The 22,049-nt window shown below is 37.8% G+C and overlaps 1 protein-coding gene across 3 annotated transcripts in view; it reads right to left on the bottom strand.

The window, feature by feature from the left end:
* Positions 1-22,049, bottom strand: part of LOC106070803 (G-protein coupled receptor dmsr-1-like) — a 242,553-nt gene that overhangs the window by 54,510 nt on the left and 165,994 nt on the right. For all 3 annotated transcript variants that reach the window (XM_056008595.1, XM_056008596.1, XM_056008597.1), the window contains one exon: positions 20,515-20,546. The gene's annotated coding sequence lies outside the window, so the exon portion shown is untranslated. The remainder of the gene's footprint in view (positions 1-20,514; positions 20,547-22,049) is intronic.

Here is a 22,049-nt window from a genome sequence, read left to right as displayed (position 1 = left end):
TCTTGTACACCATTTTTAAATTACATAAGAACATCTTGGCTAATTTTTACAGTCCTACAATTCTGCTTTCTAATAATATATGCAATAACCTATTGACCAGAGAATTGGAAATGTTGCAATCATAGAAAAAGAGAATAAAAAACCCACACGCAAAAATAGATGAAACAAATGCTTGAAGGAACTTTGTCAACAAATATGGCTCAGTTAAGATGTCTCAGCAAAGATGTCTCAGCAAAGATGTCTCAGCTAAGATGTCTCAGCAAAATATTAATAATCCAAAAATAAATGAATAAACAATATAGTATTTTACTAGAGTTGAGTGGACTCAAGGGCGTCCTTAGATCACAAAGTTGAGTGGACTCAAGGGCGTCCTTAGATCACAAAGTTGAGTGGACTCAGGGGCGTCCTTAGATCATAAAGTTCAGTAGACTCAGGGGCGTCCTCAGATCACAAAGTTGATAGTCCCAGTCTTCAACGAGATTTGAACTTGAAACCACTCGGTTCGAAAGCGTCCCGAGATTTTAAACAATTTCCTCGACTCGTGTTAAAACAAAAGATCTATTACATTGACAATAATCCCGATCAAGAAGATGTGTGTATGTGTGTGTGAGTGTGTGTGTGTGTGTTGGAGGGTGCGGATATGATATCCTCATTTTTATAGGACAATAAAAACCAAAAAAAAAATATTTTCCAGATTATTTGTTAAAGAAATAAAACACGCGATGTGTAAAAAAAAAATCTCTCCACCTCCCACTAAAAAAAATTCTTTAAAATGACCTTATCTTCTGCAGACATTTCTTTGGTCCGTACGGTCAACCGAATTTTTTTCCACTTCACCTTATCACTCGGTGCAAGAGAAAAAGAAAAAAAAAGAATTTAATCATGTTTTTATGGCCTGGTTGTGGGAAAGGACCGGACTTAGGAAAGAAATTGACCCCACCCCCGAGTTTCAAATATTGAAATAGTTTGCGACAAGCCACAATGACATTTCTTGCTCAGCGACACGTTTCTGGCGCGCGCGATTCTTCGGAATTTTTCGGTAAATACTTGCATGACACTGGAGAATGTCTTGTTTCCTAGCGCCACTGTTATCGAAATGAGTGTCTTAAGTAAGTAACAAGCGATGCTTTTCATTGCGGGGCCGGCTCGTCTAGAATGAACATGTTTCGGGGCGTGCTTCAGTGGGACCGGAATTGTCCACAGTAAAGACTGGTCTACAACAATGTTTAAAAAAAATACTAAAAATTTTAAGTTAGAAATTATTATGGTGAAGCTTATTTTGCATATAAGAATTTTTAAAAATGCTCTAACTCCTATGACAGCAGAAATGATAAGACGTAATAGAAGACAAGTTATTTTCCCATCGTATACACGTCCAACCAAAAATCATTTCTGTTTATTAGAAAATATTTGAGACTTTCCCCAAACCTCCCCAACCATTTTCTGAAAAATCCATTCTCATAAAGGAAAGTCAACACTGTTCATTTCCAACTGCAAACTGAAAACATCGATGAAAACCCTTTGAAGAGATGAGGCCAGCGGAGCTTCTATCAATAGGGAAAACCATTTTCAGCTTGTCCCAGACCTTTTGAAATGGGTCAAAACATTCGGTAATCCAACAGTCTGTTTGTACTTCAATATAGAAGATTTACTTTTGAGATTTTCAAAAAAATACAGGTTAATTTCATTGTGATGCAAAGCCAACAAAGAAATGATTAAAGAGTGTGCACATGTGCCCCACCCAAACCAGGAAATAGCACTAAAATAATTAAAATTCAAATTTAAATTGATTCGATTCTTTCCGTATTATGTTTAGGCTAGGCGAGAAAATGATTATTTATTATTATCATTCAAACCACATACCTGAATATATATAACATATATGTATATATCAATAAATGATAACAGGTTTATAAGCGATAAGTGAACAATGACACATTTATAAGCTATAAATGAACGACTACACGTTTATAAGCGATAAATGAATGATGATCAGACATTTCAGTATGGAAGCATACGTACAACTAGATATGTGTCTGATGTCAAGTAATGTCAACTTACAGCACAATAGTTTTTTCTGTTGACATTGTTTATCTGAATATCTTGAATGATTCCCCTTGACTAAGGGAGTGAATGTTGATATGTGTCGAATGGGTGAACGAAGAGTGGAAATAAAATGTCACTTATGAATCTGGCGTTGTAGCGACGGCGTTGTTTATGGTTTTTAAGTGAAGCGTTACAAGTTAACATTTACAAGAAAGAACAAAAAGCAACAAGTCAGTCCCCTGTGATTTCATTATTTACTTTCAGCAGTCAAGCATCTTTAGAATATTACGTAGATGACAGACTATCATTTCAATGTTACTTATCAATGCAATATTATCTAGAGAATAGACAATTATTTCAATGTTACTTATCAATGCAATGTTATCTAGAGAATAGACAATTATTTCAATGTTACTTATCAATGCAATGTTATCTAGAGAATAGACAATTATTTCAATGTTACTTATAATGCAATGTTATCTAGAGAATAGACAATTATTTCAATGTTACTTATAATGCAATGTTATCTAGAGAATAGACAATTATTTCAATGTTACTAATCAATGCAATGTTACATAAAAAATAGACTATTATTCCAATGTTACTTATCAATGCAATGTTACATGGAAAATAGACTATCATTTCAATGTTACTTAGACGACAGACTATCATTTCAATGTTACTTTCATAGGCCCCGAGCTAATTCTAGGAGTAAATTATTAAATTAAATCATTATAACGTATATATAATAACAGGGTTTCCTCGGTCTCCTAATTTTCCACGGCCTCCTGGAAACCTCCTATAATTGCAAAATATATATTTAAAGTCCTGGAAATCTCCTGAAATTATTAAAATTCCCTGAAAACTCATAAAATCTCCTGAAAAATTGACGAAATTGTAATTTTGGAGTGCCAATCCTATGCGCGATAAAAAAAAGGCATTATCAGCTTTCATTTAATAAAATTTATTGGAAAGACGAAAGTATTTTCTAATACAAAATCTTAATTTTGACACTATGCTTATTCCTACCAAGACTGGGCCCCGCGCAGTCTGCTTCGCATAGGGCCCCCGCAACTGTTAGGGCCGGCCCTGAGACTATCATTTCAATGTTACTTAGATGACAGTCTACAACTACAATGTTAGAAGAGAGACTATCATTTCAATATTACTTAGATGACAGACTTTCATGACATTATTACTTGACTGACCTAATGTACTCATATTATTTTGCTAATTGACCTTATTATTTCTCATCTCATTAATCAATCTACTCTCCTCTATCTCACCCCAGTCCCCCTTGTCCTGTCAGTCAGTCAATATGTTTACAATCCCCCCCCGCCTGGTCAGTTCACAAAGATGAATTGGATGCTGCGCAATGTCACCGCGTTCTGACCTATTTATCACTTAATGTCGCGGCCGACTTAATTTAACAGTAAAGGGAACTAAAACCCCAGTCTCTAGGCGTGTCACTAATACTGTCCCCTGTGTAACAGTAAAGCCCCTTACCCTACAAACCAAGGGTGCTCAAACTTTGTTGGTTTAGGGGCCGCATCTATTTCCAATAGAAGATGAAGACTTATTGAAATGTCAAAAAAAGCCTCTTGCGAGAAACTACTATAAATTCTCAAGTAATAATAAAATTTATATTTTTTACTATAAAAATATTACATTATGGATTATAAGCTACAATTTAGATCATAAAAATAAAACAGAGGAGGCTTGCACACCTCCCTCCCGTATACGTATCTCCCACCTGGGTTAATGAAATGGTGAGGATAAAATGTACAGGTCAATTGGACCATAATTTATTGTACAATTTATGTTGATTAAAACATTTTTATTATTTATTCTAACATTCCGAGCAGACGATACAACTAAGGAGGAGGCAGCCATCTTATTGAATTTAAAAAAAGTCTTTGTATAGTTATTAATTAAGTCTGGTAATTGTGTGTTTTATAGAAGGTAGTTATTGTCCCCTATATCACTATTATTGATCTTTGAGTAATATCAAATGAATATATATTTATTTGGCTCATATTATAAATAAAGTGTTTGTTTAGGACTCGATTGCCTCATCCAATTATTGGTGAGTCTTGAGCTAGACATTAATTGTAAATACTCAAGCTTTGAATGACAGTTGAAGATAAGTAATATAATAATAACAGACAACTCTAATAAAAGGCAACTGCAATAAAAAGCAATTGTAATATCAGACAACTGTAATAACAGTTGCAGCTGTAATAACAGTCATGTTTCAAGTAATATGAGAAACGCCTAGATAAAAAAGTTCACCTTTCACACCTTGCAATCCATTGGGCAGACGATGTAAATGTCATCTACTTCTATGGCCGACGATTAACGAGGGTGTCATGTGGCCAGCACAACGGTCAACCGCTTTAATTTCTCCAACAAGTGCCAGGAACGATTTAGAGTTTTGTGGACTCAGAACGCCCTAAAAATCTCGAAAGTAAAAATCCAGTCGTCCACGAAATTTGAAGCGCTTTGGGCTGTAGTCTAACAAAAACATTATTATTATTATATTTATTATTATAGTGAACTTTATTTACTATTGCATGAACTATAAAATACTCAACAGCATATCCCAATTTCGAAAGATAACAAAACACGATTGAAGATGATCTTACATTTTCAACACTGGGTATGAATTGTGTTTGAATGTAGAATGACTTAATTTATATTGTAATCATCCTTCGGGCAGGAGGGGCTCGTTAGCCACGTCTGGCTACCCACCTAGGAGAAAGAAAACTCTGAATGCTGACTTGCAGCTACACTCAAATATGAGAAAGACTTAGGGAGTCAACCTTAAGGACCAATCAGGAGCCGATGACCCTTAGGCAGCTTGCAGCACACATTGATACATCCTGGAAGAAGAGCCTGCGATATCGCTGATCCCAAACTGTATCGGCACTTGCCGTTCCTTTGAACACATCAGCTGCGTGGTACGGGGGGGGGGACTGTTGAGTGCGTATCCTTCAGACCACAACTAATGCCCAGGATTTCACCATTTATGTGAGGTGAACCCAAGTTGCTTCGCGACTTAAGTGTCAATCCTCGTCTAAAGAGATTAGAGCATCCATTAACTCACACTGGTAGGTAGATATTTTTATTTAAACCCTGGCTGTCTATTTAGATATCTATCTATCTATTTGTGTCTGTGTGTCTGTCTGCATCTTTCTCTTTCTTTCTTTCTTTCTCTTTTTCTCTCTCTTTCTCTCCCCATCTCTTTCTCTTGTTCTCTCACTCTCCCTTTCTCCATCTTTCTCTCATTCTCTCCCTCTCTCTTTTTCTCTTATTCTCTCCCTGTCTTTCTCTCCCTGCCTTTCTCCGCCTTTCTCCACCTTTCTCTCTCTCTCTCTCTCACTCTAAAAAAAAGTACACTGACACACGAACACACACACAAAAGCGCTCATAAACATCATTGTCGCAGTCAGTGGTTTTTAATTGCCCATCAAATCGCCCCGTTTCTCTCTCTTCGGTCTGATGCCGGATAGAACCGCAGCCATTTGATTCCGGAGATTATGTCTCTCTCTCTTTTTTTTTCCACGTGACGAGTTAATCACCTGCTAAACTGCCTACTTCGATCATTTATTGATCTGAAACGTCAGTATAAAGATAAAAATAAACTTAAAGTTCTATAGATTTTTCTGGGGGTAAAATCCACAATCAGGAGTTGTTCAGGAAGTGGCCGGAATCGGACATCTTAGAGTAGCCTTTGATAAAAAGATTGAATAAAGTTGGCAACGATTGAGACAACTAGAAAATCGGTTAGAGTGACAGCAAAAGATCAGTTTGGTTCATAATTAAAAGAAATCAAGAATAGATGACAAGCGAAGCGCTGATTAGTTTCAAAGTACATTGTACCGATACTAGAACTAGTATAAGAATCTAGGAGAAGGTTTTTCCGTGCTGCTCAATAAACACAACTCTGCCTGAGTCGGGTGCCGAACCTCGAACCTCCTTTATAGGTAGCCAAGCCAAGTTCAAGCGTACTTGGCCTCTCGACCACGCTTCCCATTTGTGTGATAATGCTGCAATAGGGTGCCAAAGCTCAGTTTTTCAAGACCCCAGGAATCACGAGGCAGCCAATGGATGTTACAGATAGCATCTTCAGATGGGAAATTGTGAAGTATTATCATGACCCTAAATTCCATTCTTGAAGTATCTGAAAATGTTTCTTTTTTAATGTTTCAATAGTATTACAATACAGAGATGGACCAACCTGTGGTGAATTTAAGAGATGTCCACATGAATACAATATTGTGTAACAACATTTCAGTTTTATTAGGAGCGCTTTGAGGTACTTTGGGCAGACGAAACGGTAAAAAGATTCATTATTTATACGTGAATTTTTTTAGGTGTTAAAAGGAATGTAGGTTCAAATGTTCATCATAGAGCTTGTGATGAATCCGAAAATGAATGAAGAGTGGACAATTTATTTAGTAATGCAGACCGAACTGTCATCTGCCCATTTTGTCACACTTTAAAAAAAAAAGCTATAATCAGAAGGGATCTATTAAAATTCATATTTTTCCGTCTTCGCCAGACAGAGGCTACAACCCCAAAATGGAGGACATAAAGAAAGACATTTAGTTGGTCATCTGGTCAACCTAATAATACAAATTGTAGATTTATTTGTACGTTACAGTTTAAAGTGAACGTTCAATGCTATGAACTGAATGAAAAGGACATTGATAAGGACATTGATAAGGACATTGAAAAGGACATTGAAAAGGACATTGAAAAGGACATTGAAAAGGACATTGAAAAGGACATTGATAAGGACATTGAAAAGGACACTGAAAAGGACATTGAAAAGGACATTGAAAAGGACATTCATAAGGACATTGAAAAGGACATTGAAAAGGACATTGAAATCACCATTGTTTCGAATTACCATTATCCAAGCCCCTGTTGCTACCTTACCAGAGTTCTATCCAAAATGATTGTGTGTGTGTGTGTGTGTGTGTGTTTCCAATCGATTTTTTTTGGTTCAAGTAAAAGTTTCTTTTATTTCCGTTTTTTTTTTTTTATTTCACTAAGTTTCATCAGACTCAGACATCCCTGGAGCACCAAAAGTTTTATGCTAATTTAGAATTAGTTTCAAACTTGGCCTGCTGGTCAGCGCTAACATTCTTAAAAGTTGAAACATGATTACACTTGCAGGAAAACTACCGTCCAGGAGACCGAGCTCGGCATTGGAAATTTCAATTTGCAAATGTTGGAGACTGACAAATAGCTAAAAGTAAGTCTATTTTGTTTTCAATAAACATTTGGTTAGTTCCACTGGAGCACTTGAACTTGGCTAGGTACGGTAATCCATTTTGTCAAATGTGACATCAACATTTCAAAAAGTGAATAGTATTTTAGGAGTTCCCCATCATCTGCGGTAAACAAAAGGTCTGAATTGCCCTTCCCTGGTCGCGGCCACATTCTTATACGCTTACGAATTTAGGACGCTGACTGAAGATCTGGAGAAGAAAGAGGATTCTAGCAATGGAACTAGATGCTACAGAAAGATCCTAGGTGTCACTTACAAAGACCGCATCACAAATAAAGAGATTCAAAACGGGACTTTACAGCTAATGGACCCCACAATGAGCTGCTAACCACTGAAACAAAAACACGCTAAATTAAACTCATTGCCACATCACAAGGTTCACAGGGCTCGCCAAAACAATCCTCCAGGGAACAGTAGCAGGAAAAAGAAGAAGGCAAAAGACAGAGGAATAAAGAAAGACGGTTGGCAGATCTTATGAGATACCCTAACGATTCGACAGACCAAGGGTGAAGGTGATGAATGGCCCTTCCAACGAACAAACACAAAAACCGTTTTATTTTGTTTGTATTGGCCTTTGTTTATCTGGACCTAGAGTTCATTTCTTCCAGGCCCCTCACTTCTCAACTGCCATTTCTCAGACTACAGAACGAGGCCAGTTCTTCAACTTGTCATGACATATTTTGTTTATGTCTGTACCCTTCCATCTTCTGCACGAAACACGATACAGCTGTGTATATTCAGAAACATCTTCCTAGTCCAATCTCCATCTTGTGATTCGAACCTGGTCTTTTCAATGTTTCCATTTTTAGAATGAAATAAAAACCGATGGGTTATATTTTGCCGTCCATCTGTCTGCCATTTACGTCAGAGTGTCTGTGTCTCCAGTCCTAATTTACATACGTACATTTGATGCGTGCGATGGGGTTTATTCCAGATAAATCTAAGACGAACGTCCTCAACGGCAAGCAGGGGAGATCACCGAACTATGACATGCACATGTAAGTTTTGACAAGTGTTGCTATCGCACCGGGTGAACCTCAGAGCATTGAAAGCCATACATACAACATGGCGCCTGGAAGTGGACAACAACACAATTGACAGCTCCTTGCAGCCAATCCAAGAATGCAGAGTAGGCAACAGTTCACGAATTTAGCGCGTTCGCATACGTATTTGTAAGGACTACGTAAATAGTTATTATGAAAGGTCCTGGGTTCAAATCCTAATGAGGATTAGTTTGAAGAAAAGAAACTGAGAAAAATAGAGAGAAAGAAAGAGAAAAATAGATCAACATACAAAGAAAAGAAAAAGAAAGTAATCAAGTAAGTAAGTAAATAAGAAAGAAGCAAAGTAAGAAACAAAACAGAAAGAAAAAAAGGAAAGAAAGAGGTAGATGGATAAATAGATACATAGACAGACAGACAAATAGTTGAAATAGATAGATAGATGGATAAATTGATGGATAGTTTTTAAAAAAGATGAAGAAAGAAGATAGGTAGATAGATAGATAGACAAATAGACATATGATGATGGCTAGATAGATAGAGGGATATATAGATAAATAGATAGATAGATAGATAGATAGATAGATAAATAGATAGGATGATTGATTGATATAGAAAAAAAAGACATAAAACACATAAACATGGAATAAACAATATATTTAACGTAGCTTTCAACTCAGAGGAGTGACAACCCTTACATTTGAACGTATTCGATTATCTCCCCTTCTCATTCATTACCACTGTTATTAACTGCCAGAAGACGAGTCACTGATACAGTCAGACTATCGAACCTAAAACACACACGCGTGCACAAGACTCACGACACAAGCACGTTCCTAGGTATCCACACAATGATCACTTACAAAGTAATCCAGAACTCCCCAGAACACCCCACTCCCACCAACAGAACACTTCAGTTCCACCAACAGAACACTTCAGTTCCACCAACAGAACACTTCAGTTCCACCAACAGAACACTTCAGCTCAACAAACAGAACACTTCAGTTCCACCAACAGAACACTCCAGCTCCACCAACAGAACACTTCAGCTCCACCAACAGAACACTTCAGTTCCACCAACAGAACACTTCAGAACCATGGACAACTTTTTAGTTTTCATGTTCACGCTCTGACGGCCAGTTGTTGCCCTTTAAAAAACACGCTCACCCAGACACACACACAAAAATGCCCAGGGCACATAATAGCGATTGGCCCTCTGGGGTGGGAATGTCTTCGCTAAGCCCCCAAATAGATGCAACGGAATGTAATCTCATCTTGGCTTTTCGATTTCATCCTTCTTGTTCAGCCACTGAATAGCACAGGCCAGGACCCGAGTAATCCTCAGTTGAACGGCAAAATGGTGTCAGATAAATACCTAATTAGTTCTTTACTCTTCTTCTTCCCTTCCTCTTCACCCTACGATTACCGGACTTTGTTCCATTCGGTCGTAACAAGTAAGCTTTAGGGGGGGGGGGAAGGGTGCTGAAATATATCTCTGTATTTATATATGTGCTGTAAAATTATTTCAATCCTAGAAAAATGTTCCAATTATATTATGGCTTGCCAATTATATATCAGGCCAGGGGTAAGGGGGAGGCTTCTGGTAGGGCACTGTGAAGCATCAAGGCTGAACAGGCGTTGCATTTCCCCCCCCCCCCCCCCTCAAGAGATGCGTGGTCTAGAGGCTTGAACTTGGCTTGGCTTGGCTACCTATGAAAGAGGCTCGAGGTTCGACATCCGACTCGATACAGAGTTGTGTTTACTGAGCGCCTAAAGGCAGCACGGAAAACCTTCTCTCAGATACCCCATCCCCCACTGGTCCACAAATGAGATTGGACCATAGCGCTTTGAGCTATGAAAATAGCGCTTTATAAAAGCTATAGAGAGAGGTGGAGTCAGTAACAGACTTTACTAAGACATTGATGCAGAGATAATTTAAGAAGGTGTAACTAACGGGCCTACTGGTTGTGCTCAGCTCACACCAAGCGGTATCTATCTATCTATCTATCTATCTATCTATCTATCTATCTATCTATCTATCTATCTATCTGTCTGTCTGTCTGTCTGTCTGTCTGTCTGTCTGTCTGTCTGTCTGTCTATCTATCTATCTATCTATCTATCTATCTATCTATCTATCTAATCTGACCATTCAATCGCCATTACTTTTCTAACGTACCCAAAAAGAGTTCTTATTATTCACAGGGATTCGATACGGAAGATTTACCACTTAGCCATCATGTCCCTAGTCTCAAGTCTTAACCATAATGACTCAAAAATATTCTTAATGGACACAGAGTTTTGTCGGACTTAGGCTTAGGCCTTTCCATTATGTCAAGCCTCGTGATATGGTAAGATACTAGTTCAGAAAACGGAGAGAGTAAACTCTGAATTACAACCTCTGCTGCCTTGTTGCTATATCCAAATATGGGAAAGGCTTCGGGAGTCAACCCTAAGGAAAAATCGCCGAGCCGGCGACCCTTAGGCAGTTTGCAGCGCACAAGGCTACACCCTTACAGAACTTACGAGACGCCGCTGAGCACAAGCTGTATCGTGACTTGCCGTTCAGCTGCGTTTTAAGCGGGGTGTGGGGGGGGGGATGCTGAGTTGGCAACATAGTTCTCCGATCTTAGCTGATGCCAAGGCATTCATCTCATTTCTAAGGTATGATTACAACAAGTTGTATTTTTATTTAAAAACAACAGCATCAACATTTTTAACACTAACTAAATTCTAGAACCACTGATGCCAGTTGTCACGTCTGCTCAATATTTTAACACAACACCGGCTGGCAAGTTCCCATTCCTGGAAATCCCATTTCATCTTCTCTTAAAAGAAGTTTCGTAGCCTGAATGCTGGAAAGTACGAAACTAAATGTGACAGTATCAGCTTATCACCTAATAGAAACGTCTGCTAAAATACTGACAAGTGTCTAAGCGCGGGAAACAGTTTTCTTATATTTAATAAGACGTGAGCACGAACAGGGATGTCTGAAAAATGTATTTCTAGTAGAAAAACAAAAACCTGATTATAAAATGTTGAAAGAATTGAAAAGAAAAATGAAGAAAAAGTTAAAAAAAAATAAGTTGGTAAATTAAATGAAAAGAGAGAAGGAAAAGACAATAGAAAGAAGAAAAAGAGAAAGAAAAGTTTAGCAAATATTGTAAAGGCTAGGTCCATTTCTAAAGATACATTGAATTATTTCATAATGCCCAAAGAGACGTGGGTCAATGACCTCAAGAGTGTCTGGACGTTTGGTTCATGCCCAAAACATTTACAGAGTAATGACACTCGCATATATAACGCTGGTGGACATTGGTCAGAACTTTAAAAGATATTTTGTTTTCATTTATTAATAATAGCTATCGATCGATAACTACAGATCAATTATAACTATAATTATAACGTTTTTTAAAACCAAAAGGAGCTTGAATTTATTGTACAGATCTGCACAGCTTTCTAATTGCAGAAGGAATGTATGAAAGCAGAAGGGAAAAACAAGATGTCGAAAGATTTAAAACTTTATTTCGATTCGCTTCAAAACGTCTACTTTTCATACAAAAATCAAAAGTGGTCCCCTTCCGGCCCAGACTTCTACACCCTTTTCGACTCCAACACACATGCTATTTACCTCTTTTATCACCACATCCGCGATGGTTTTACTCAAGGTTACATCAGAATTTATTCAAGTCAATTTCATACAAATAACTACGTACGTAAGGCTATTGTTACTGCCCTTATCAAAACATACCGCCAGGTGGAGTTGTGTGCTGAAAGGCATTTACGAGCGTGACGTCTGAAGATTATCTAGTATTAGGGTTTTTTAGTGCCAGAGCTAAGTCCTTTTATATTGTTTAGGTTATGTATGTCAAACTCATCCTACTATCTGGCACGGACCTTTCCGACATCTTAAATCTGTCGAGCTGGGCGGCGATTTAAAAAAATACGCTAGTTCCTGCGTTCCGGACCCTGAGGTCATTTTGATTTGATCCTGTAAGGTTAAATATATATTTTTAAATTCCACATTTCCTCCAATATGTCACGGATCTTTCAGACGTCTAGCATCTGTCTAGACTAGAAAAAGTTTTACGTTCAATTCGGTCAGAAAGTCACAGATTGGATGATAGAGCACAGTTCAGTTTCGTGGCGTCTGGGTAGTTGGCAGGTGAAGAGGGAGATAGGGTGGCAGCATGCACCCACAGCTTGGAAACTTTACCCCAAATTGTATTTCATCCACCATATTCTCAGTTTCCACTTCCATTTGTTTTAAAATTTCGCGCGAATAAATCAAAACGTTTTTAAGTAGACGAAAAGTAGAGCTTGTTTGTGAACTAGACCATTGAAAAGTAGAACTTGTTTCCAGCAATGTTTGTGAACTAGACCATTGAAAAGTAGAACATGTTTCCAGCAATGTTTGTGAACTAGACCATTGAAAAGTAGAACTTGTTTCCAGCAATGTTTGTGAACTAGACCATTGAAAAGTAGAACTTGTTTCCAGCAATGTTTGTGAACTAGACCATTGAAAAGTAGAACTTGTTTCCAGCAATGTTTGTGAACTAGACCATTGAAAAGTAGAACTTGTTTCCAGCAATGTTTGTGAACTAGACCATTGAAAAGTAGAACTTGTTTCCAGCAATGTTTGTGAACTAGACCATTGAAAAGTAGAACTTGTTTCCAGCAATGTTTGTGAACTAGACCATTGAAAAGTAGAACTTGTTTCCAGCAATGTTTGTGAACTAGACCATTGAAAAGTAGAACTTGTTTCCAGCAATGTTTGTGAACTAGACCATTGAAAAGTAGAACTTGTTTCCAGCAATGTTTGTGAACTAGACCATTGAAAAGTAGAACTTGTTTCCAGCAATGTTTGTGAACTAGACCATTGAAAAGTAGAACTTGTTTCCAGCAATGTTTGTGAACTAGACCATTGAAAAGTAGAACTTGTTTCCAGCAATGTTTGTGAACTAGACCATTGAAAAGTAGAACTTGTTTCCAGCAATGTTTGTGAACTAGACCATTGAAAAGTAGAACATGTTTCCAGCATTGTTTGTGAACTAGACCATTGAAAAGTAGAACTTGTTTCCAGCAATGTTTGTGAACTAGACCATTGAAAAGTAGAACTTGTTTCCAGCAATGTTTGTGAACTAGACCATTGAAAAGTAGAACTTGTTTCCAGCAACGTTTGTGAACTAGACCATTGAAAAGTAGAACTTGTTTCCAGCAACGTTTGTGAACTAGACCATTGAAAAGTAGAACTTGTTTTCCAGCAATGTTTGTGAACTAGACCATTGAAAAGTAGAACTTGTTTCCAGCAATGTTTGTGAACTAGACCATTGAAAAGTAGAACTTGTTTCCAGCAATGTTTGTGAACTAGACCATTGAAAAGTAGAACTTGTTTCCAGCAATGTTTGTGAACTAGACCATTGAAAAGTAGAACTTGTTTCCAGCAATGTTTGTGAACTAGACCATTGAAAAGTAGAACTTGTTTCCAGCAATGTTTGTGAACTAGACCATTGAAAAGTAGAACTTGTTTCCAGCAATGTTTGTGAACTAGACCATTGAAAAGTAGAACTTGTTTCCAGCAATGTTTGTGAACTAGACCATTGAAAAGTAGAACTTGTTTCCAGCAATGTTTGTGAACTAGACCATTGAAAAGTAGAACTTGTTTCCAGCAATGTTTGTGAACTAGACCATTGAAAAGTAGAACTTGTTTCCAGCAATGTTTGTGAACTAGACCATTGAAAAGTAGAACTTGTTTCCAGCAATGTTTGTGAACTAGACCATTGAAAAGTAGAACTTGTTTCCAGCAATGTTTGTGAACTAGACCATTGAAAAGTAGAACTTGTTTCCAGCAATGTTTGTGAACTAGACCATTGAAAAGTAGAACATGTTTCCAGCATTGTTTGTGAACTAGACCATTGAAAAGTAGAACTTGTTTCCAGCAATGTTTGTGAACTAGACCATTGAAAAGTAGAACTTGTTTCCAGCAATGTTTGTGAACTAGACCATTGAAAAGTAGAACTTGTTTCCAGCAACGTTTGTGAACTAGACCATTGAAAAGTAGAACTTGTTTCCAGCAACGTTTGTGAACTAGACCATTGAAAAGTAGAACTTGTTTTCCAGCAATGTTTGTGAACTAGACCATTGAAAAGTAGAACTTGTTTCCAGCAATGTTTGTGAACTAGACCATTGAAAAGTAGAACTTGTTTCCAGCAATGTTTGTGAACTAGACCATTGAAAAGTAGAACTTGTTTCCAGCAATGTTTGTGAACTAGACTACTGAAAAGTAGAACTTGTTTTCCAGCAATGTTTGTGAACATTGATTAAAACGAAATAAAAGCTAAATAAATGTTCAAATGAAAACGTTTAGTCCTGACTGCAGGTCACGTGGTGCTATCCAGACCCTCGATTCTCAAAACGTTTCCGTTCTTTGGCTCAAATAATCTCATTCTGTTTCTATTTCCGTTTTTCTGAATATTTTCTTACGTACCGAAGAATTCGTTTCTATTTTCGTTAACGGCAACGTCACTAGCCGCCCCTTCTACTTACTTATTCTTTCCTGCATCATAAATTAGTAAGGATCCCTTATTTTCAAACGTTGGAGAACCACCGTTGAGCTCTGGACAATATTGCAGCCGCAGCTTGTACAAGGTATTAACACAAGACCAGTTATATTGACAAGAAACAAGAAACAAACAAAAAACCAAACACAGAAAATACCTAGACTGAAGGAAAAAAAAAACAAAGAGAAAGAGAATATGTTAGACCTGTCTACGGGAGACATGAATATGCTAATATTAACCCTACAACGAACTTCTGTCTGCAAGGCGCAGTGGTTCTGGTGTACAGCGTCTGCAGATTTACGCCAAAACACAAGGGGACTGAAGCTGAGGCGGCTCCTGCGATTCTCTCCCTTTCTGTGTCATGATTAAAGCCCCCGTTAATCAGGCAGTAAAGTCTCTTTCGTTTCCCATTATTAGCATATCTCCTGTTGGGTGCATCTTTCAGAGAGAAAATAGAGGGAGGAACGAGAGAGAGAGAGAGATATGAGAGAGAAAGATGGGGAGGAATGAGAGAGAGAGAGATGAGAGAGAGAAAGAGAGGCAGGAATGAGAGAAAGGGAGATGAGTGAGAGACAAAGAAAGAGATGGATGAACGAGAGAGAGAGAGAGAAAAACAGAGAGGAGCGAGAGAGAGAGAAAGAGAGAGGAGCGAGAGGGAGAGAGAGGAGCGAGAAGGAGAGAGAGGAGCGAGAGAGTGAAAGAGAGGGAAGAACGAGAGAGAGAGAAAAAGATGGAGGATTGAGTGAGAGAGAGAAAAAAAAAACAGAGGAGCGAGAGGGAGAGAAAGGAACGAGAGAGTGAAAGAGAGGGAGGAACGAGAGAGTGAAAGAGAGGGAGGAACGAGAGGGAGAAAGAGAGAGGAGCAAGAGAGAGAGGGAGAGAGAAAGGAACGAGAGAGATAAATAGGAGAAAAAGAGAAAGAAACAAGAGTGAGGGTGTGAGAGAGAGAGAGAGAGAGAAAGAGAAAGGGTCTTAGAAAAAAAAACTTGATTGAGAGAGAAGCAGAGAAGAAATTTAATGAAAGGGTGGAAGAAAGAAATTGCGAGAGTTTATGGAAGAAAGTGCCAGAGAAAGAGAGAGAGAGAAACAGAGAGAGTCTATAAATAAAGAGCGAGAGAGAGGATGTTACGGGTCTGACGCTACTAGAGATCCGAAGAGAGTAAAGAGCTGAAAGGAATGATTTCTCACGTGCCTCAAGTGTCTGAGAAAGACGCCATGTCTGTACTTTATAGGGTGTCACATTCGCCACTTCCCCCCCACACCAACACTCCCCTCTAGCCCTCCGAATCTCATTACAGCCCGGGGTAGCCTCGAACTCAAGTAACAAACACAAAAACCTGTTTACCTCCCCTTGTAGGATGTTTTTCATTTAATCAGATCAGTATGCAAAAAAAAAAAAAAAAATGAAATTAGACGAATTCAAATCGTTCGAAGACATCTTCCCCCCCCCCCCCTCTCTGAAATCAGTCAATTAGTCAGGATTTCCGCTCTAACGGACAAATAATAAGTTCCAAACCCTGATCAGATTGGATGAAGAGCCTCCCAAAGGCCTGATGCTTAAAGTGCAGATGTGGATATTATTGGCTACATTCGTAGGTAATCGCTAGACACTTCAGGACCCGAACTGTTGGAAAAGTTAAATGGTCGTCCAGATATCACGAACACTTAGGAACAATCTTCACGACGGAAATAGTTACATAGAACCCTAATAACTATAAGCCACTTCATGGCCACAAATAGACATCAATGTCACCTCGACATAAACCAGGGATGCCCAGACTACGGCCTGTGGGTCACATCCTGCCCGTGACGAAGTGCTTTCCATCCCTTCAAATTTCTGCCCAGACTAATGAAGCCTTAGACTACGTAGAGGATCGGCTCTATTTGTCAAGACGTCGTTTGTTTGGCGGTGATACAACCCTAAGACACCTTTGAAAAACCTCTCCAGCTTGGCCTGAGAAGTCTTGAGCCATGAGTTCGAATTCTGGTCGTCCCCATTTAAAAAAAAAAATTATAAATTCTTTTTTATTGTTAGTCTAGACCAGTGGTTCCCAAACTTTTTTGTCTCGTAGACCCCTTGCCATGCTTTCTGGTTTTCGGTAGACCCCCTGCTTAACTTATATTGCATTTTTGCAGATTCATAAACTCGTTTTTAAAACTAATTTCTAACTGTAGTGTAGTGAGTCGAAGAGTGAAAAAGTAATTTAAAGCCACATTAAAAGTTACAGAGATCTATCTTTTTTTGACTGATAAAAATTAAATTTCAAAAAAAATAAATAAATATGTATTGCTGGAATCACCAAACACACTAGAAATGTTTTTTTTTTTTCTTGTTCATCATTCGTTATTACGGATATTATGTTTCATATAGAAGTTTTTTGTTCTATGAAGTAGTCCTTCAAACATTAAATATTAATTAATTAATCAATTTGCCTTAAATATCATTTTAAAAGTTTTCGAAAAGATCAGTTTCTAGTGTGTTTCTTGATTTTTCACATCTGGCTCAAATATTGGGCCCGCGGAGCTGTTTTCACTAACATGAGAAGGGTCAAAGATGAGTTACTGGTGCCTAAATCAGTAAGCTTTGGCAGGAGGGACTCATTAGCCTTGGCTTGCAGCCCACCAAGCCAAAGGAAAACAGAATTCAATCCTCTGCTGCTTTGCAGCTATACCCAAACATGGGAAGGGTTTCGTGGGTCAGCATTGGGGATAAATATGGAGGAAAGACCATTAGGCAGTTTGCAGCTTTAAGGCTCATCCCAACGATGTGCCCTTGAACTATAGTGTTTCTTAAAGAAATTTGTTGCATAATATCAGATTTACGTTTATGTAAAACAGTTTTTAAAACTACTTCATTGGCTGGTAAAATCAATGTTTTATCTATAGTGTTTTCCATAGGTAAAGAGATCTTATAAGACACTCACAAATCACCATCTTTTCTATATGATGTTGAAGAAAGATTGTGTGGGTTTATTCTGAACTTTATTTTTGAGTTTTTGAATTTTTTTATCACCTTTATTTTTTTACGAGGGTAGCATCGTCTCAAATAATCCTCCAGTGTAATTGGTTTCATATGGTCATAAAAAGGCACTTAGACATCCGCTTATTTAACCAAGGAAATAAATAATCTATGATATAAAATCTAGATTTCTTTTTGTTAAACATTAGTTACATGTAGGCAAAAGTAACTATTTAGATAAGTATTGAAATTAAATACAACAATTTTACATTTCAATAGCAGGACAAATATTTATAACTAAATTACAAATTATTTATACGTGCTTGAAATAGTTACATTAACGGAGTGTGAACATTAAAGTTATAACTTGCTTAAATGATATTCATCACCGTAGACCCCCATGGACATCTCATAGACCCCCAATATACTTTTTCACTTTCATGGACCCCCTGGAGGTCTTCGTAGACCCCTGGGGGTCTATATAGACCACTTTGGGAATCACTGGTCTAGACTCTAGATCTATTACAAATTTTAATTACGTGACTGATTCAAAGTAATGGATACAACTATGATCCCTATAAGCTTTGTTAAAAAAACTTTGTTTTTTTTCTTGTTTAAAGTTTCAACTTGATCCGAGAATTGGTGTCGGAGAAATAATGCGTTCCATTGTCTAGGGGCACAAACCCCTAGATATTTAGGCACATCTGCGAATACTGAAGGATTAATTTTCCTTGTTGGAATGAAACAAAATAATTAATACCAGCAATTAGTTGACTAATTGGTTAATTTTTAAAAATTGACATGTATTTTCTTTGCCAATGAAAAATTGTGCAAAGTTTCAATCTGATCCGGGACTGGGTATGGAAGAAATAACGTGCACAAACTTTTTACCAGACAGACGGACAGACAGACAACGGGAAAAATGTCACAACTTGTTATTCCCGATTGCGTATGAGAGTAGTTGTGTTTGAGTGAGAGTGATTTTGTCAATCAATGTGTCGCGAGTTTTTTTTTTTTGTCATAGTAAAAGAGAAACCCTATATTTCTATTACCAGATCAGATCTCGTTTTATGAGATGTCGCGTCCGAGAACGACATCCGATATGCCCCAAGACACGAGCAGATGAAGGACCAAATTTTTTCTTTGTCTATTTGTTGTTGCTTTTTGTTCCATCATGGTTTACATTAAACTCCGCGACCGCGTCTTTCATCAACGGTAACTGAATATTTGCAGAAATGATTGTTTTGATTCTATTTCTTTTTATGGAAAGACAAAAATAACTAAGGTTAAAGCCCGGGGGGGGGGGAGTTTAGGGTCAGGCGGTACGGACATACATCAAGTCGTAAGATTTTTAGATAGGGTCATAACAAGAGTTGGTGGTCATAACAACAGGTCATAAAATGGGTTCATAACTTGCTGTCATAACAATGGGCTATAAAAGGGGTCACACAAAAGGGTCGAAAAGGGGTCATAATGTGGACGAAAATGGGATTAAAACATTGTAAGGGAGATCTTAAGGGGTCACAACATGGGTCATACAAATGTTTTTTCAAAATGTTTAGACCTAGGTGCTTAGACAAGGAACATTTAGTTTTTAAAAAGTAAGTGCACATTTATGTAACACAGGAAACAGTCGTTATACATACAAACACTTTGGACTTTCTTTATCCATTTATGTGTTTGACCAAATACCTCAACGTATCATAGAAAATATTGTTTTTGGTTTTCGCTCTCTTCGCTCTCTACTTTGTCGACCATTAAATAATTCATAGCAAAGTCGTCGATTCCGAAAATTAGGTCAGCGGGTGATGTAAAGGTCATCTGATTCTATGACTAATAGTTAACAAGCGTGTGATTTGATCAGTCAAACGATTAACAGCTTTAGTTTTCACCACCAATGTCAGGTATTCATAGAGTAGGGTGGACTCTTGGGGCGCCCTTAAAATCCCGAAGTTAAAAATCCCAGTCTTCACCGAGACTCAAACCCAGGACCCACTCGGTTCGGAAACTAAGCATTTTAAAACTCGGTCACCACGACCCAACTCAGAGAGGCGAAATGGCGACAGACATTAATCTTTATAACAGAGGCACCAATGTCCAGCTTTTAGCTTACCGAAAGGAAAAAAATCGCCTTTGGCCTTCGCTCGAACTGCATGCGGGATAAGAGTCCGACCCAGTGCATCTGTCGTATGGAAAGTAGTGCTTCTATACTGACAACACGGGGCTCCAGCTGAACAGTAATTATTATACTTAGTATTATATAAGACCTTAAATTCCTTTGTTTTAAAAATTAATATTTGTATGAGAAACTGTTGGCATAGTTCATTTTATGGAGCAGAGTTCGCTATAGAAGATGAATAGCTTATGTTGCACCTATTGCGAACACGACATACGGTATCTTGAAATAGGGTTTTTCATAAGCGCTTTTACATTTAAGACTTAAAAGTCACGGACAGACGAACATCACCAAAACAATAGTGGTTCTTCCCTACGCTAAATAATAATAATAAAAAACAAAAAACAAAAAAAAACAAGTGTATTAAGATTTCATACTACTAAGTCAAAAGTTCCACTAGTTGGGTTTATCTTGACATAAGTGGTAGATTTATTCTACAGTACAAATGATAGAAGTACAAAACATATTATACTCACCTCAAAACTATCTAGATCTAGTTGACGTCAGCCTGAATAAAAAAAACACATTAAAAAATATAAATCCAAATGTTGAAGCATTTCCTTGAACTATTTAAAATCTAATACCAGCTAATTACAGGAATTAGAATACAAATGAGAGAGTCTACGACACTACAGTCTTAACTACCAACTTCACAAGCTCATAATCTACTCAGCTCTGGCTTTAAATACCAAGTGTATGCACTCAACACTGGATTTTTACCTTCTTAATTAAGCGTTTTAAAATTACAAGAAGAAGAAATACAAGCTAAGAGGGGTGAGAGGTATGCAGGCGAGTAAATGAGGTAAAGACAACATGATAGGACCTGCTGTCAGCGCCCTGAATGGCAGATGTATGGCGTGCGTCCTACCCCCCTCCCAGACAATGACATTGGCCCTAATGTAAAAGATGTCAACGGACAAGACCAAACAGCTGCGGACGCTGATAAATTGACCAGTCCACATACTCGACTGGCCGATACTGCAATATCGGGCTCAAAACCAACACAACTCTCTAGTCTCTCGATGACCAAGTTAGCTTCTCATTTCCGGTCGTCTATGAAGAGACAATAAACTCATTAAGTAGAAAAAATATCGACAATTTGGTAACTTCGAGAATATTTCCAATTTTTACTTTAAGAGCAGTACAAATAAAATCTGTTCAGGTTTTGATTCTATTGGTTGCTAGATCGATGATTGAAAAGATATCGCTGAATTGTTGTCAAAAACAATCTGTCTGGCAATATATTTCAACCCAGCAAAAAAAAAAAAATGCAATAATTCTATGTCCAAGTGACATTTTGATAGCATGAAATTGGTTGCGTGGACTTTTGTTTCACAACGCTTTAACTTGTTTGTGTATGTAGTGGTTAATGTTCTAACCTCAGCTATAATTATTCCCTAAGAGGGAAAAATAAGGTAAACAGGTAAACCACTTTGTTCTCCTGGAGAGTTAAAACAAAAGTTCAAACCATGGAGGAGTGAGGGAGTCGAGAGAGTGAAGTGAGTTAAGAGGGGAAATTAAGTACTTCAAGTGAAGGGAATGTAGAGAGTGAATGGAATGTAAAGAGTGAAGGGAATGTAGAGAGTGAAGGGATTGTAAAGAGTGAAGGGAATGTAGAGAGTGAAGGGAATGTAGAGAGTGAATGGAATGTAGAGAGTGAAGGGAATGTAGAGAGTGAAAGGAATGTAAAGAGTGAAGGGAATGTAGAGAGTGAAGGGAATGTAGAGAGTGAAGGGAATGTAAAGTTTCAAGTAAAAGGAGTTAAGAAAGTGAAGAGAAGGTGGGAAGAACGTAATGGGATCAAAGAATGGTAAAGAGTTAAAAGTGAGAAAGGAGTGTAGAGAGCTAAGAGAGAGTGAAGGGAGTGATGGAAAAAGCCTAAATCTGTGCAATTCAAGCCCAGGTCCCTTCTTTTCTCTGGTCATACCAGAGGTGATTCCATATAAAGAAACAAATGGCTCGTTAGGAATTATTGTAGAATTTGTATGCCCTAGCCTATGTAAGACATTGT

This window comes from Biomphalaria glabrata, chromosome 13 (genome assembly GCF_947242115.1).
Source record: "Biomphalaria glabrata chromosome 13, xgBioGlab47.1, whole genome shotgun sequence".
Lineage (NCBI taxonomy): Eukaryota > Metazoa > Mollusca > Gastropoda > Planorbidae > Biomphalaria > Biomphalaria glabrata.
Note: the sequence above shows the minus strand (reverse complement) of the source record. Positions and strands in the feature narration are given on the sequence as shown.